Source organism: Chionomys nivalis, chromosome 7, assembly GCF_950005125.1.
Source record: "Chionomys nivalis chromosome 7, mChiNiv1.1, whole genome shotgun sequence".
NCBI lineage: Eukaryota > Metazoa > Chordata > Mammalia > Rodentia > Cricetidae > Chionomys > Chionomys nivalis.
Window position 1 is genome coordinate 73,713,835 of NC_080092.1, and position 15,284 is coordinate 73,729,118.

The 15,284-nt window shown below is 43.9% G+C and overlaps 1 protein-coding gene and 1 pseudogene across 2 annotated transcripts in view; both read left to right on the plus strand.

The window, feature by feature from the left end:
• Positions 1-15,284, plus strand: part of Ca10 (carbonic anhydrase 10) — a 474,608-nt gene that overhangs the window by 413,409 nt on the left and 45,915 nt on the right. The window lies entirely within an intron of this gene.
• Positions 9,823-10,641, plus strand: LOC130878771 (POU domain, class 5, transcription factor 1-like; annotated as a pseudogene).

Below are 15,284 nucleotides of genomic sequence, written 5' to 3' on the forward strand. Positions count from 1 at the left end.
CCTCAATTGAGGAAATACCCTCATCAGATTGGCCTGTAGGCAAGTCTGTGGGGTTATTTATTTGCTTAATGATTGTTGTGAGAGGGCTCATCCCACTCTGGTCTGGTCCTAGGTTGTACAAGAAAGAAGGCTGAGGGCCTGGAAAGATGGTTCAGTGGTTAAGAGTACTAGCTGCCCTTCCAGAGGACCTGGGTTCGATTCCTAGCACCTACATAGCAGCTCATTAGCCATCTGTCTGTAACTCCAGCCGCAAGGAATCTGCAGTCATCTTATGGCCTCCACGGGCACTGTATATACATAGTATATCAACCTACATACAGGCAAAATATCCGTACATGTTAAAATATTTTTAATAAAATAAAATAATTTTTAAAAAGAAAAAGGAAGCAGACTGAGCAAGCCATGGAGAGCAGGCCAGTAAGCAGTGCTCCTCTGTGGTCTCTGATCTCGTTCCTGCTTCCAGGTTCCCGCTTGAGTTCCCGCCCTGACTTCCCTCAATGACAGAGTGTGCTGTGGAGGTGCATGCCGAAATATACCCTTCGTCCCCCCAATTTACTTTTGGTCATGGTATTTTATCCTTGCTAATATATAAGCCAAGCAGGGACTAGATCCTGGAGATGCACAATCTGCAGACCAACCTCATTCATCACAGGCAAATGTGGTCCCTGATCTTGCCTAGGACCTCTCCATAATCTCAATGAGGCAAGACTTCCTTTATATAGAACTTGGGCCCCTGCCCTGAACCAAGTGGATCCCTGCTGTGATTTTGGTCACAGCTTACAATCTATAACTGTCCTTTTCCTGGAAGCCTACTGTATGATAAGAGCAAACCCGGGATTCTTTTCTGGTCTGGGGTGGGATATATAATGCCTCCTCCAGGGCTCAGATATCTGCAGCTGAGTAGAGAGCTTTGCTTGTATGTAGATGCCTGACCTGTCTTCACTCTACTCTCTCTGAGAACGTATTCTCACTAGTTTTCTTGACCCGGACAAATCTCAGGGTTTGTGCAAAGAGAACCTAACTGTCTTTATTCTATATCAGATACCCCAAAAAAGCACCTATATCATGTTTTCGCTCATTCAAAATCTATCTGCTAAAATTAAAAGCCACAAGATCTCTTAGTGTTTCTACTGTGTTTGTTGACATTTGAAGATAAGGAAACTGATCTCTTAAAATATTCAGGACGGTTAAAACACACACAGTCATTGCCAGTTTCCCAACTGTCCATCTCTGAGTTTAGAGAGGACATCCCATCTGCTAATAGGAATCGAAAGCTTTTGCTTTTGAGTTACAGTGTTAGCCTACGTGTGAGCTACATTGAAAACTAACATGCCGCCTGCCCAATCATTTTCACAGAGCCTTTGGTAAGGCTGATGTTGGGCTTCTCAGATAATTATCTGGTTTTGTTTTGTTTTTTTTTTTTCTTTTTAAGCTTCAAGCATCCTTTCATACGCCGAGATTTCTGCTTGTGAGTTTAGCTTCAAGTCTACCGAACCATTTAATTAACTTAAGTGTTTAAACTTCTAGAGGTGTTGATTGAGTCTAATCAGTATTTTCGGCTTCTCTAATTGAAGGCTTCCTCTCTTGGACTATTGTCAGTGAAGCAAGAAATATTTGTTCAAATAAAAAGCAAAATATTGTTTAGTCTTCGGCGTAATCTAACACAAATTTACTTGGGCCCATAATTGCATGAACTTGGGGGAGCCCAGAATGGAACCAATTTCTCTGCTTCCTTTGAAGACTGAGAGGCAGCCCCAGGAAGAGAACAACCCCTAACAACCTCGCTTCACCAGGACTTGGGCTTCCAGCCAAGCTGCTTTCAAGCCTGGCAGTCTTCACTCTTTCAGGGAAATTCAGATTAGGGGCGTGTTTCCCAGGGACATTTGCCACCTAGAGAAAATGATTTTTCTTTTTTAACTGCTCTTAGCCTAGAAAAGCTAAACAGCCCTCCACCTTCAGACACCTTTGCATGTGAGGTTGGCACATGCAAATCTCACCCCTAGAGTACACCATCCTTTGAGCAGGTCTGTCTGCTGGCAGTGAGGATGGAGGTGGGGCTCCCAAGATCCAGATGTTCAGCCTCCCTAGGAGTTATTCTGTATTTATTTACCCTTTAAAGTTTCAGGGGAGGAGACCCAGCGTCGCAGCAGCTCAGGAAGCCTCTGGGTCCTGCAAGCACTTGAGAAGTGGCGGTAAACCCACTCCCTGCCTAGGATTCTAAGGACTGGGTTTCCTACTGCCTTCAAAAAGGTTTCCTGGCAATCTGATCTTGGTCTCTCCTGAGACAGTTCTGTTCTAGTTGACTTCATTGGGCACAAAATAATGTATTATGGATATTGCGTTTTTTCTGCTAAGAAAATGTCAGCTTCTAAACTAGATCAAACCGCCCTCCAGTTCCTCGGTGCTGGCTCATTTGAATTATTGAACTTCTCTCCCTGGAAAGCACGCTCGGTGCTGTTTGCTGAGACGCTGGCAGTCTTAACAGAGTTTGGAAACTTTTCGGAGATTGATCACCCCAGAAAAACAGGCAGCGGATCACCAGAAGAATTCCGCAATTGAGATTAGTTTGCTATGAGATGACATGGACAAATTGGGATAGATTGGGGAGGGGGGGCTTCTTCCTGCATGCCACCCACCCAGCCTCCCCAGCTACCGCTGAGACAATGCCTCTGCATGCAGCTGTAAGCCTCTGCTTATCCTCCATTCAATCCCACAGCTCACCACAGCCAGTTCTATCTCTGCCTCCTCCAAATCTCAATTTGCTTCAGCTATTCCCTCGCAGCCACATCCTCTTTCTTTCCTCTCTGGGACCAACCTGAGCTTTTCCCTCCCATCGGTTCTCTGCAAGTCCTGCCTTATCTAGTAGCTTCTTCTAGCCCCTTGCAAATTCAGTGGTTTGCAACCCTGAGCGCTTATCAGAATAATCTTAGACTTTATGACTAGATGGAGTAAATTACAACCTCAGGAGGTGGAGTCCACTATCAGCTCTGATTGAAAGCTCCCAGTGGTGTTATGGCATTTTAAACGTTGTGAACCATCACCTTTATGCAGCTGAGCTCCCCTGATGTTCAAAGTCTCAAACTCAGCATCCTTTTCCAGAGAGGCGATTCCTGACCGGTCCATCCAAAGCAGTCTGAACTCTGTCCTCTAAAATGCTGCATTCCTTGCTGATCTCATTATCTCCATAAATCTCATCACTGCCTAAAATGATCTTCTCCAACCTTTATTTATTAGATTATTATCTGTCTTCCCCAGTATAATTCAAGCTTTATGAGATCAAGGATCTTGGCCATCCTGTTGACTTCTCCATCACAGCATGTACATGATACATAATAATTGCTCAAAAGATAGTTGATAGATGAGAAAATGAGTAAACGAGTATGTATATTGAATGAATAAATAAATGGTCATTTGAGTGAATGAACTTCTCTCCTTAGAGTCTGAGTTATAATTTTTGATAATGTACTCAACTTCCTGAGAGACTTCACTCTCATCACACCTAAGGAAAATACACTCATTCTGCAGACAGCCATCAGTTTCTACTTCTTGTTTCTCAATAGAAATATATATATAAAGCAGCAAATCTACATAATCACTCACTCTCACAAGTTGCTTATTGATACTGAGAAGTTTATGAAATTCTAGATTTTTTCCCTATAGTCTGTTCTTCATATGCCCCACCAGATACACACCCTCAGGTCCGCAAGCCAACATTTTGCTGTCCAGTACTTCAATGCTTCATCGTGATGGTCACTGTTCTTCTCTCCCCTCCCTTCTATTCTCCCTTCTATTATCCCACAGAGAAATATTTTGTTTTTTAAGGACCAATTTTCTGTATATTCTGATGGAAAGAACTTAAAATAATATGGAGAGAGGGTCTGGAGAGATGGTCCACTGGTTAAGAGGACTGACTGCTCTTCCAGAAGACCTGGGTTCGATTCCCAGTACCCACTTGGTGTCTCACAACCATCTGTAACTCTACCCCTAGGGAATCTGATGGCATCTTCTGACCTCTGCAGACACTGGGCACAAACATGGTACACAAAAATGCATGCAGGCAAATACCCATATACATAACATTTAAAAATGAAAAAAGGAGATAAAAGAGCATAGAGATATGGAGCCTTTGGGGATCCTCCTCTACCTTCACTGGGGTCATCTTTTGCTTATCTCTTCCCTCAACTCTTTCCCATATCAATGTCTGTTATCCTTGCTTCCATGAGTCTTATTCTAGAGAAGAAGTCTTCATCACATCAAGCAGGTCATCTTTTTTGACCAACATGTATCTCAACATGAAGAAGCCTGGTGAACTCTCCCGGCATGAGCAACACTGATGTCCTTTTCCTCAGAGCTCTTTGGAGGTGTCCCACCAATACCAAAACACTATACTCCAAACCAGAATGGGGATGCAGCCTCACATCGGACTATCTAGTCTTCCAAAACGGAATGTCTTTTTCTAGTTAAGGATAAAAATATGAGAAATACATTGTCCTAGTTACTTTTCTATTGTTGTGAGGAGAGACTATAACCAAGGCATCTTATACGAGGAAGATTTTACTGGGGATTTTAGCATCAGTGAGTGAGTCATGACCATCATGGCGGGAGCATGGCAGCAGGCAGGCAGGCATGGCATGGAGAAGTTGTTGAGAGCTCACATCTTGATCTATAGGCAGGAGGCAGAGACAGAGAAACACTGGGAATGGTGTGAATCTCTTGAAACCTCAAATCTCATCCCTGTCTCGAAAAAACCCAAAAAAAAAAGCATCCGAGGAAGGCCTTGCTGAGAATGTGGCAAGTGAATAAAGGCCTAGTGACCTTTTGCACAATGCCTTTTTGCTAGGCACAAGGATGGCCAGTTTGCAGATTTCTTGGTAAGGAGCATCTGGCCCTCAGACAGAAGCAGGCCTGGTGCTTGCAAGTTGCATCTAGATCTCATGTGTTTGGGGGGAAATGAGCATGCTCAGAAAAGTTTTCTGGAACAGCCCCTGAAGGTTTGAGCAGATGGGATCTGGGTTTGGACTTTGCTCTTAGTGTGATAAAAGCCATCAGAGGTTCAATTCCGAGAGTGGCGCCATCCAATTTAGACTCTAGCTGGCTCACACTAGCTTTTGTGCTGATAGGCCAGAGGGAAGAAAGGCCCAGTCAGGAAGGTCAGAGAGGAGACTCCCTGCATTCATCTGGGTAGCAGATCCTGGCAGCTTAGGCAAGAGCAGTAGCTGTGGCAGGGGACAGAAGCATCTAGAGCCTGGGTACAGCCAGAAGAGAGTCAACTGATGGATTTGGTATGCTGTGAGTAGCAAGAGAAGAGTTAAAGTTTGAGGCCACGGAAAGGAACAGTCACACAAGGGACCATTTCTGACAAATGAGTCCAGTCAGGAATCACATGGTAACAGGTGGATCCCTTAAGTGAACACAGCACTATAACAAAGCGTGTCGTCCACTCGCTGGCCACAACTCTCATTTAGGGGGCATGGAGTAGATGCCAGGTCCTGTGTCAGCCAGAGGGTGCATACAATTCCATCTCCTCTTTCATGGTCCTCGAGAATGTGGGCATGGGGACCTGGGAAAAAGACACCAACAAGCCATAACCTCAACCAGGCCTGTCTTTCAGACTGAGGCATTTATCACCCAGGCTCCCAGGCTCTGTTCACCACACCTTCTACTGAGCTTTAACAAAAATCCCAGCCACCTTTTCTTATCCTAACCTACTACCTTTCTAGCTGGGAAACACCCCCACTTTGGTCAGTGGCAGATAACCTGTGATACCCATTTTGGCTCATGGGAGTTCTCCCCTTAGACACTTGAGAGAGCCCAGGGACAAAGTGGGGGTACCATCTATGCAAAAGGTGCAATCTGAAGGACTGAAATAGTTAATCAGCTAGATAATTACTGTTTTACATATTTGGTAAACTGGTAGAGCAGCTAGTGTTAAACCAGAGACTTCTTTGTTAGGGTTTGGGAAGGAACATATGCTCTAAAAGCAGAGGTTCTCAACATGTGGGTCGCAACCCCTTTGTGGGTCTAATGGCCATTTCACAGGGGTTGCCTAAGACCGCCAGAAAACACAGATATTTACAATTCATAGCTGTAGTAACACTGCAGTTATGAAGTAGCAACAAAAATAATTTTATGTTTGGGGGGTCACAACAACATGAGGAAGTGTATTAAAGGGTCACAGCATTAGGAAGGTTAACAACCAATGGTCTAGAGGGAAGAAACATTATTTGTGTATCTCTAAGCAAGAAGTCAAGCCCCACCCTCACAGGTAAGAGAAAGTGTCACTGGGAAAAGGGAGTCAGCTGCCACCTGAAGGAGAAGTTCCTCTTTCAGGGTAAAATGCATGGAAAGACACAGTGGTCCAGACGGAGACCTGATAGCTCCAGGGACTATGACAAACTTAAAGAGCAAAGGAAGAAAGTCAAGACTTGATGCAAATGAAGTAGATACAGTTGAGAAGAACTTGAGACCCTCTTAAAAATGTTTTTCTTTATCCTAATGCAGACAGGAATGGCCATAAAAGGTATGAATGAAAAGAAATCTGATAAACTTGCTTTGGGGAGGATCAATCTGACCCCGAAGGTGGAAGGTTGGTCTTCAGGAAAAGCTAGAGGAGACAACCAACAAGATTATCATACTACCTCCTCTCAGATGATGATCTGATTTGACACAAGATGCACGTAGGCATGGAATCCTAGCATAGTTAACCTGGAAGAGGTCTGAGAGTTTCATCCAGCCATGCTTTACAGATAAAAATTTTGGCTAATGGTAAGTAACTTAACCAGGAACCCAAAGTCAACATTCAAATTCAAGTCTTTTGACTTAATTCCTCACACTCATACCTACTGATTATTTGTATTTGAATGAAACTGTGTTCCTTCAATATACTGATGCTGTTTCGTATTGAACCTCTAGTACTTTGTGGGAATACTTACTCCATGTGTGTCAGTTGGGTGAGTAGAGGAATGTACAGGCAGATGGATGGATGGATGGATGGATGGATGGATGGATGGATGGATGGATGGATGGATGGACACTCTTGCTAGTTTGCTCCATAAGCAATTGAAAGAGAGTTACTTTTACCCTAGCCTAGAGAGGACATACTCCATGATCTGCCTTCCTAAACATGTGTATCCTCTTGGCATTTAACCATTCTTGTCCCACAATATCAGCAAGGTCCTGAAAGACAGATATCCTTACCCACATCAGTGTCCAGGTAGTCTCTGGTCCTGGAAGAAGCTGATACAACCACTTTAGCTGTTTGGGATGGCAAGCAGCCCAGTATCAGTTAGGTCATGCACTGTCTCCTTATTCCTCCTGGAAAGGAGCCTAACTTGCTGACTGCCCAAATTGAATTTTAAAAACTCTAATTAGGTCACCATAAAGATTTGCTTTTATAATGGCAGAAAGCCCAGTTTCCTAAGTGTTTCCTTGAGAGCGAGCACGTACTTTGCCTCTCCACAACCTCGGTTCATCCACACTTCATTAAGTGAGGGAGGGGGTCTCAAAATAAAAGGCTGTTGCAAGATTGTCTCTAGGAAAACACATAGGGGCGCTTAGAAAATGACCCAGGGTTTGTTTGTTTGCTTACTTGTTTGTTTGCCAAAATACATTCTTTCATCTAATCCTCACAACTCTATTGGGGGAGGGGGCTTGTCCCAATTTTGTAAGCAAAGAGATTGAGGCCATAGTATCTAAGTGGGTTACTCACTTCAATACTGGGGATAAGATCTACAGGGAGTTTGTCTACCTTCCTTTCAATGACAATTACATTCCAAGTGGCATCCCTTCCTGGTTATATTTACTTAAGGTGCAGTCATCGTAACTAATGAACAAGGGTCGTTTATCATCGTCCAACCCTTATTGATCATCTCTTGTGTACAGGGTATCTAGCAAATGCTTAGTTCAGAACAATTGGACATTCCTTTTTCTTTTTTAGCCTTAAACACTATGATATTTAATCTTGTCAACTACATTAGACTGAGAAACACCTAGATTAGCTAAGCACACCTCTGCCTGTGCTTTTGAGAACATGTCCAGAGAAAATTAAACTAGGACCAGACATGGGGCAATTGTTTTCTGGAAAAAAAAACAGTCTTGCCCACACTTCTATTTTCCATTTAACGTATTTTTGGAAAAACCTCCAAAACAATGAGAGTAATTTTTAGTATGTTGGGTCATCTAAACAATCTATGATAACCTGTTAATGGCAACTCTAAGAATCTAATGCATAGAGTATACACATAGAGTCAAGTGGTGTTGGCCAAAGTGTGTGGAAAAAGTGAGAATAGATAAGGAAAGAAGAGAGGGGAATGTGAGTAACTGAGATGGGCTTCATCAAGAAGGTGAAGAGTTGGCAAAGGAGTGAAGCAAGTAGAAAATGAGATAAGAAACAGACATATGGAGGAAACAGATGCCCTAAGTAGGGGATGTATGGTCTTCATGTAACACCAGTGTGGCCAGAGTGAACCAGAAGAAGCAGCAGACAGAGCTAGAGAGGGTTTCAGGGCCAGTCCATGGAAGGCCTCACACCATGGTTCTTTCACCCTGAGTAGGCCAAAGAGCTTTGCAAAGATTCTCGATGTTGCAAGGATTCAATCAGAAATGTTTTAGAATGTCTACCCTGACTGCTGCATTGAGGACACATGGAAAGAGGGCAAGAACAGAAGCAGGAAGACCTACTAGGAGCCCCTGCTGCAGTCCAGCTAAGAGTGTGGCCTTGACAAGCACCCTCACGAGCCTTCCGAAAACAGTCCCTGGTCAGCAGACAGGTTGGCTTCCCCCACAGCATCAGGTGGGCTCCAAGCACATCACCAAAAGACCAGCCCCCTGTCCATAGCTTTGATGAACAATTGTGCAGAGGCATTGAAGGACAGGAAGACACTACCCTGCATGCCTTCCTGGGGTCTTTGCCTTCGTTCTGCTGGCTGCCTCACAGGGATGCTACCAGAATCAAATGAGGGAACATCTGTGAGAGCGTCACTGAAAAGCATAAAGCACGAGATAAATGCGAGTGGTTGTAATTAATACTAATAACAGTCACCTTCTCCTCACCCGACAACTGTTAACCTATAAATACAAACAGACACAATGTCTCATGCAGGCCCCGAGCCCCACGTGGGGAGGAAACCAGCGTCTACATCTGCTGTGGGGAGTTTTTCATTGAATTGATTTCACTGTGACAAGATTAGCAATGCTGTGTTGCCATGGGCCATCTGTTGGGTGGTGCAAGTAGCCTTGTCATGCAGAACTGGACCTTACCAAAAGAACAGGAGTCAGCCAATGTGCAATAAATTAAGTCATCTGCTTCTTCTATAATGTTTTTTCTAAATGATGAATGGCTTTGTTTTCCTACGTTCAAGCAAGATGTCTTGGCTGAAGCTAAGGAAAAATTGTTGGAGAGAAGCAGAAAACACCTGCCGGTACACAGGCACTTCCATAACGTGGTAGGGTCAGGATTACACGCACCTCTGGCTGCAAGAAGAGGGGGGAAATTGGAAAATAATATGGATGTTCCCAAAACATTCAGAATAGAACTGCCATATGACAAGAAAATTCTCTCCCAGGAATACACTCAAAGGAAATAAAAATTCCCATCATACCTCTGCTCATTGTGGAAATAGTCACAATGCCAAAGACACTCAAACAGCCTAAATTTCTATCAATTCAGAGTGGATAATGTGTGAGCGAGTGAGTGTGTGTGTGTGTGTGTGTGTGTGTGTAAAAGAGAGAAGGATATTATTCAGCCTTTACAAATCAGGACCAGAGAGTCCCTAGGTGAACTTTCCTTCCATCAGGCCCCTGTTTGGGGTGCCCACCTTCCCCATGGCTGGACACCTGGCTTCACCATGGCTGTACACCAAGTGGGGGGGGGGGGGATGAGTCAGGAGGACTGGAACCAGCCTTGGTGAACCCTTGAACCTGCCTCAGCTTCCAAGAATTTCCAGGTGTTCCTGGAATTGGACCAGGGTTTGGACAAGGCTCAGAGGTGTTGGGGCTCTTCCCTTGTCCCCCACCATATGAGTTCTGTGGAGAGATGGCATAATGTGGAACTCGGGTTAGTGCCCCAAGTTGGCCTGGAGACTTTGCAGCCTGAGTGTCAGGCAAAAGCGGAAACGGAAAGCAACTCGGAGAGAGCCTCCCCTGGGCCATGTTCTGCTCCCCCCCCCCTCCCCCGTGCGGTGAAGTTGGAGTAGGCGGAACCAAGTCCCAAGCCCTGCAGATGGAACTGGAGCAGTTTGCCAAGCTGCTGAAGCAAAAGAGGATCACCTTTGGGTACATCCAGGCCGGGCCGATGTGGGGCTCATCCTGGGTGTTCTCTTTGAAAAGGTGTTCAGCCACACCACCATTTGCTGCCCCTGCAGGAGAAGAGTGGAGGAAGTCAACAAAAATGAGAACCTTCGAGAGATATGCAAAGCAGAGACTCAAGTGCAGGCCTGCAAGAGAAAGCAGAGGAGCATCTGAAACCGTGTGAGGGGCGACATGAAGAGCGTGTTTCATGAAGAGCATGTTTCTGCAGTGCCCACCCTGCAGAGGATCGGCATCGTCGCCAAGATGCTTCAGCTGGAAGAGGATGTGGTCCAAGCGTGGTTCCATAAGGGGTGCCAGACGGGCAAACAATTAAGCATGGAATATTCCCAATGAGAATCATATGAGGCTGCAGGGTTTCCTTTCCGGGGGTTGGGGGTGCGGGGAGACCTATATCCGTGCCTCTGCTCTAAGTGCCCCATTTCAACGCCCCAGGCTGTGGGAGCCCCCACTTCACCATGTTCTCTTCTTTGGTCCCTTCTTTGGTCTCTTCTTTGGCACATACCTTCAATCCAGGAGCACTGGGAAGCATAGGCAGGCAGATGGCCGTATTTTGAGACTACCCTGGTCTATACATTGAATTCTAGACCAGCCAGAGCTACATAGTGAGATCCTGTCTCAAAACAAAAGGAAATCTTGAAACAGAAGAAAATGACCCTGCAGGTAAGAACACACACTTCTCTATCAGAGGACCAAGTTAAGACCTCAGCACCCATGTCAGGTGACTCACCACCACCTGTCAGCTCCAGGCTGGCCTCCTCAGACAACCCCACATGCAGGAATGCATGGATACAAACATTTCAAGTTTTTAAATGTTAAAAATTGCACTTGAGTTTCAAAGGCTAAAATAAAAATGTATTTAAAAAATAAGAAAATTTTGCCACCTGTGACAACACATGTGGATGCGGAAGGCAACGTGCTAAATCGAATAATCCAAGTACAGAAGGACAAACATTGCTCAATCTCACTTACACACAGAGAAGTTCAGGGGATTTAACATGCAGCAATGTGACTCTAATGATCAATTCTGCACTGTGTCTTTAAAATTTATGAAGTGGGTGAATATGATCAAAATACATTGCAGGAAATTATCCAAACAACTAATAAAATTAATTTTAAATTTTACCACCAGAGTAAATCTTAAATCTTCTCATCCCCCAACCCTGTCCATCACCACCAAAAGAAAAGAAAGAAAGACAACGTGAAGTGTGTGTTCATTAGCTTGGTTATGGTGATTATGTAGGCAGAGACTGCTCATTCGTTTCCCGGCTGCCCAGACCTGAATAATTGTGCAGAAACTATATTAATTACAACATTATTCAGTCAATGACTCAGGCCTATTTCTAGCTAGCTCTTACATCTTGAATTAACCCATTTCTATTAAATCATATATTGCCACGAGGCTGTGGCTTATCAAAAAGGTTTTGGGTCCTTCTCCTTCAGCAGCTACATGGTGTCTCTGACTCTGCCTTCTCTCTCTCTCTCTCTCTCTCTCTCTCTCTCTCTCTCTCTCTCTCTCTCTCTCTCTCTCTCTCTCTTCAGATTCCCTGCCTGACTTTACTCTGCTAAGCCATTGGCCCAAACAGCCTTATTCTTCATCAACCAATAAAAGCAACACATATACAGAAGGGCATCTCACACCATGATTATTCCAACATCTATTCAAATATCAAGGCATCAAGTTGAACATCTTACATACATGCAATTCAAGCCTATCAAATATACCAAAATAAAGCGAAAAGAAAGTTCGAGTGCAGGGCAGCATCCCTTTCTCAGGTTCTGGTATTAAGTGATCTGAGAGGCGGAGGGGTCAGGCTGTTTCACTGCAAGATACAGGTGAAGAATGGAGGATAGGGGAGAGGGGATGTTTTCTGTGTGCCTGGGGAGAGCATCAGGGGCAGCAGTCAGAAGAATAACAGCCTCAGGGGCAGCATCTTCTGTGTCTGTCATGGTGGTAAGAAGCCACCTTCTTGATGTAAAGGCATAGGCTACTAAGACACAGCAGGGGACACTTCCAGGTGATTTCAGATGCCACTGCAAATCTGAATTGGAGAAGGGGAAATTCTCACATGTGGCTGTGGAAGACATGGTAATGGTGAGGAAGGGGGTGGCATCCCAAAGATGATCAGAATTGAAAATAATGAAACCAAAGAGTTTGTATTAGTTATTATTATTATTATTAGTCCAGGATGAAGTAGCTCCGGGGACAGTCTACTTCCCATAATAATAGCTAGGATTTATTGAATGCCTACAATATGCAAAACTCTGAATTTAATGATTTCACTCATGCATGCATGCATTGACTTATTTATGTATTTATTCATTCAGCAGATGTTTATGGCATGCCTTCTGTGCATTGACCTCTATTAGTTACCTGAGATACCTCAGTGTAATCAATCAAATGGCTTAGACCTCCTGTAGCTTACATTCTAGCAGTAGAAAACTAGATTAATGATGACTAAAAGCAGTATCTGGGAGATGGTAGTTACTGTGTAAATTAAAAAAAGCAAGTGAGGAGTTAACACTGACAACAAAAGTAAAGGTGTCGGGAAAGTACCCATGAGAACTGAAACTCAAAAAGCTGAGCCATGGGCATTTGAGGATGAGGTATTTGAAAGAGCAGAAGAGCCTGGTGCAAAAGTCCCTGAGGCCATACTTGCTAAGAAATGAGCAGATGAGCCATGCCACTGAAGAAGAAAATACTGGAGAGGGAATCACAGAATATACCATCAAAGAGCAGGCATTCAGACAATGGAGGAATAGACAGGTTTGATCTGTACCACAAACTGAAGCAGATGTATGCATATATCCCAGCTTTACATCTAAGAAGACAAGTACAGAGTGTGTCATTTGCCCGTGTGGATGTCCCATGTAAGTGATGGAAAGTCCAGCTCTAATGTGATAGTCTCTCCACGACATCCATTGGATACTTACCCACACACACTGAAATCAAGATCATATGGTTTGCTAAACGGCTCCTCCTGGCTAAAGAGAGCAGATGGATACATGCGTTCAGATCATGCTTTTAAAGATGCCTTTTGTGGCTAAACGTTACTCTTGATTGGGACCTCTTCCCTTAGCAGCACGGCAAACAGGCTGAGGCCAATAGGAAAGGAAGGGCGCTGACAGTGCCAAGAACTCACACTGGAGAAAGAATAGTCTCTTCCAAAATGGTATTAGGGCAACCTGATATCCACATGCAGAAGAATAAAAGAATTGTTCACGTCATACTCAAAAATCAGCTCTAGATGTACTAAAGATTCAGACAGAAAGCCTGGAACTGAAAAACTGCTAGGAGAAAACAAAGAGAAAATGCTTCAAGCTATCAGTATGGGCAATGGTAATTTTAGACACAAATGTAAAGATAGAGACAATAAAAGCAAAAATAAAAGAAAAGGGACTGTGTCATCAAAGCCCTCTACAAAACCACAGAAGCAACCAACAGGATGATTTATCATTGACAATCTAGTAATATCTATTAAAAGAAATTGTGCCAGCTAGTTTTATGCCAACTTCATCCAAGCTGGAGTCTGTCATCTGAGAAGGAATCTCAGTTGAGAAAATGCTTCTATAAGATTAGGCCATATGTAAGCCTGTAAAGATTTTCTTAGTTTATGATTGGTGTAGCAGGGTCCAGTCCACTTAGGTGGTGACATTTCTGGACTGGGGATCTAGCAGGAGTTGGAGCTAGCCTGGTGTACAGATTCACCTGCCTCTACCTCCTGAGTACTGGGATTAAAGGCATGTGCCACCACCACCCAGCAGTCATAAATGCTTATCAGAGCAACAGAAAGCACACTAGAATATAACTTGTGTTAAATGAGGCAAGAACAATAGGTAGGCAGATCTCCAATGAGCTCACCTCCATGTGGAATCTGTAATACTTAAAGTCATAGAAGTAGAGAGCAAGCTGTTGTTACCAGAACCTAAGAATGAGCAGAGGATTGGAGGCTGGCCAAAAGATGTAAAATTTCAGGGATACAGAAGATTAATCAAGAGACCAGGTGTACAACATGGTGATGGTAGTTAATAACCTGGATTATAGTCTAGAACATTTCTGAGAATAAATTTCAAGTATTCTCATAACAAAAAAATCTGTGAATTCATGAAAATGTTGAATGGGTTTAGACATTATGCAATATATATTTTAAAACTTCTCTTAGAAGATAATATGTACTTTTAGCAATTTAAAATTAATAACTTCAGCCGGGCGGTGGTGGCGCACGCCTTTAATCCCAGCACTTGGGAGGCAGAGGCAGGCGGATCTCTGTGAGTTCGAGACCAGCCTGGTCTACAAGACCTACACTTTTAATCCCTGGAAATCTTGATCATTGAAGACTAAATAAAGAAGCTTCTAGTGAAGGGAACTGAGACATGATAGCCAAAGCCATTGCGTTCCTGTCTGTGAAATACTTGACACCTGCAAGGCCAGGATTCATCTGAAATTCTATTTCCTCTGGATATCTCTCTGTCTCTGTCTCTGTCTCTGTCTCTGTCTCTCTCTCTCTCTCTCTCTCTCTCTCTCTCTCTCTCTGAGTGTCCTCTTTATTTCCCCCTCTTCCTCTCTCTCCCTGCCCCCTCTGAAGAAGAAAGCTCTGCCTCCTCTCCCTCTCTCTTCCTCCCTTCCTTCCTCCCTCCCTCTTGCTGCCTCTCAGCTGCTTGGCTATTGCTCAGGCCCATTTCTATTCCCTGGTCAGTGGAATTTAAATCAATTCATTTAGCAGCTGTTACTCCTTTTGATTGTTTATTCCAATACCTATTATTCCACATTTGTCCATATTAAACTGCATTTTGTCATCCATTATCCCAACTCTTTCAATGATCTGGGCCCCTCAGCATTTGGTTGCAAGGAACAATGATTTGTGGTGCCTGCAAAAGTTATCACGTGCAGATTTGAAATCTTTCTTGCTGGGCTGTTACGTGGGTCGTTAGCATCCATAACACAGAGTGGTTGTACCTGGTAGCTCTGCAGATGGAGA